The sequence below is a fragment of the Staurois parvus genome, unplaced genomic scaffold (genome assembly GCF_062004578.1).
Source record: "Staurois parvus isolate SC_StPar_1 unplaced genomic scaffold, SC_StPar_1.0 ptg000221l, whole genome shotgun sequence".
NCBI classification, from domain to species: domain Eukaryota; kingdom Metazoa; phylum Chordata; class Amphibia; order Anura; family Ranidae; genus Staurois; species Staurois parvus.
In genome coordinates, this window is record NW_028318017.1 from 835,337 (window position 1) to 837,770 (window position 2,434).

General features: G+C 45.2%; 1 long non-coding RNA gene across 1 annotated transcript; it reads right to left on the bottom strand.

Moving 5' to 3' along the window:
- Positions 1-1,089: 1,089 nt before the first annotated feature.
- Positions 1,090-1,550, bottom strand: LOC149460724 (uncharacterized). The gene is made up of 2 exons (XR_016313031.1): positions 1,486-1,550; positions 1,090-1,312 (listed from the first exon to the last, which is right to left on the bottom strand). It is a non-coding gene; the product is annotated as an uncharacterized LOC149460724 (long non-coding RNA).
- Positions 1,551-2,434: the final 884 nt, after the last annotated feature.

Consider the following 2,434-nt stretch of genomic DNA (forward strand, 5'->3'; position numbering starts at 1 on the left):
CCTTTACCCTCATCTCAGCCAGGACAGTGTATTACCTTCCTTTGCCCTCAGGCTCAGTTACTGGGGGAATAGGTTTTTATCACGTTGGGTATTTGTGCCATCAGGTTTACCTGTAGTTGACAGCCACAATTTGGCAACAGGATTTCTCTTTGTGGTGCCCGAGGACCAAAAAGAAGGATCACACAGCTTCCATGTTTGTTTTTTTGCTGAATTTGTCAGCTTGTTGCTCCAGTTTCCAGTATAAAAGGACAGGTTCCCCCTTTATAAGGGATGACACTACCTACCTTCAGTGTATCATGTTGGTGAAGCCTCTACCTGGTCTTCGGTGCACTCTTTATGATGTTACCAGGTGGATGTTAGAGTCACTAAGGACACTTCCCTTTGGACACATTGGTTTTTGCAGGCTGCTGCATGAGGTTCTTTCCTATTTCTGGTTGTTTTTGGGACCTGTTGGCTTGTTGTCCTCCCTTCATGTTCTAGGTGGGACATCCCTGTTAGTAAGGAATGTAAAAGATGTTCTGTGTCCTGTGATGTGCGACAAAGAAAATGACAATTTTTGGTTTACCTGTAAAATCCATTTCTTGGAGTCCCTCAGGAATCCCAGAGATCCGTCCCCTCCTGTTATGGGCTATGGCTTACTAGAAACCTTTCCTATGTCGGAGATATGCTCTACAAGGGGACGTCCTGTCTATTGTTTGCCAATGTCCGATCACCTGTAGGTGGGGCATAACGGTGTTAGGAAGGATTTATAAAGATGCTTCGTGTCCTGTGATGTATTACAAGAAATGGATTTTACAGATCATTGATGCCATTTGTTACTAAGAGAGAGGAATTGTTCATTGCTGAAGGAGCCCCTAGAAACCTTTGGAGGAACCCTGGCTGAGAAAGGCTGGACTAGGCAGTCATATATTTCTGTCCCCCTTGGTGGGAGTGGAGGTGACCCCTCTATAAGGATCTACAGACCATACACACACAGTGATTTAGTTGAGGACTTAATCGTCCAGTGCTTATCGGTTCCTGTCCTAATTTATGATGCTGGCCAGCCCTGGAATGTGCGCACACTGGAAGAGACTCACGCTGGCACACAAGTTCAGTCTATGAACACTTCTAGTTTATTATAATGAGAAAGTGAGCTTATATATGCAAAATGATGCGAGAGTCATGTGACAACAGCATAAGCATTATATTAGTCTTTGATTAGTCATTTCCACACGAAAACAATCTCCGTCATGGTATAGGTGTGATCTTCTTCCAAGTCTTATCTCATAGGAAAACATTCTTTTGTCTTCCAAATCACACGGTGGGAGGGGGTCTGTGTGTGTGAGCAGACATTTCTTAAGCAAGGATTTCTTATAGTACCACAAAGCCCAGCAGGCAGAAAATATTCACACAACATATGTATTAAAGTATAAAAGTAAATATGTATAAAAATGTGTATAAAAATAGTGTATATATATTCAATAGGAAACAAAATAGGCATTTTACCAAATCCATCACAACAGCACAAGGCTGGGGTCACACTACCAGATGCTTCTCGGGGCTGCAGTTCCTCTGAGCTCCACAAGGTGGTGATCTCACTTCTACCCAGACAGGAAGTCTCTATGGAAGACAGGAAGTGATGTCAGGCACAGACAGGAAGTAGAGAGTAGATGTTGGTGGAAGTGGCAGCAGAGGAGGTAATTTATTTATTTATTTCAGGTACTTATATAGCGCCGACAATTTACGCAGCGCTTTACATATATATTGTACATTCACATCAGTCCCTAACCCTCAAGGGGCGTACAATCTAAGGTCCCTAATGTACATTCATACATACACATACAAGGGCCAATTTAGACAGGAGCCAATTAACCTACCAGCATGTCTTTGGACTGTGGGAGGAAACCGGAGTACCTGGAGGAAACCCACGCAGGCACAGAGAAAACATGCAAACTCCAGGCAGGTGGTGCCGTGGTTGGGATTTGAACCGATGACCCGAGTACTGCCAGGCGGAAGTGCTAACCATTTAGCCACTGTGCTGCCCACATAAGATGTTATGTTCTATGTACACCCAGTAACCCCCCTGTCATGTCCATCCTCTTCCTCCATAGTCATATCCGTCCTTTTCCTCCATAGTTATGTCCATCCTCTTCCTCCATAGTCATGTCCATCCTCTTCCTCCATAGTCATGTCTGTCCTCTTCCTCCATAGTCACTGTGATGTCTTTTATCTCCAGCAGATGATGATACACACATATATAGTGTGGGAGCCCAGATTAACCCCTTCAGGGGCAGAACATCCTCCACTTCCGGGGCCGGAACATTCTCCTCATTGTGGAGAGGTGTCACCTTCTCACCTCATCAGTCTATACCAGTGGTCGGCAAGCCGCGGCTCGCGAGCCACATGCGGCTCTTTACCCAGTCTAATGCGGCTCTTCTGTGTGCCGGGCGCCTGC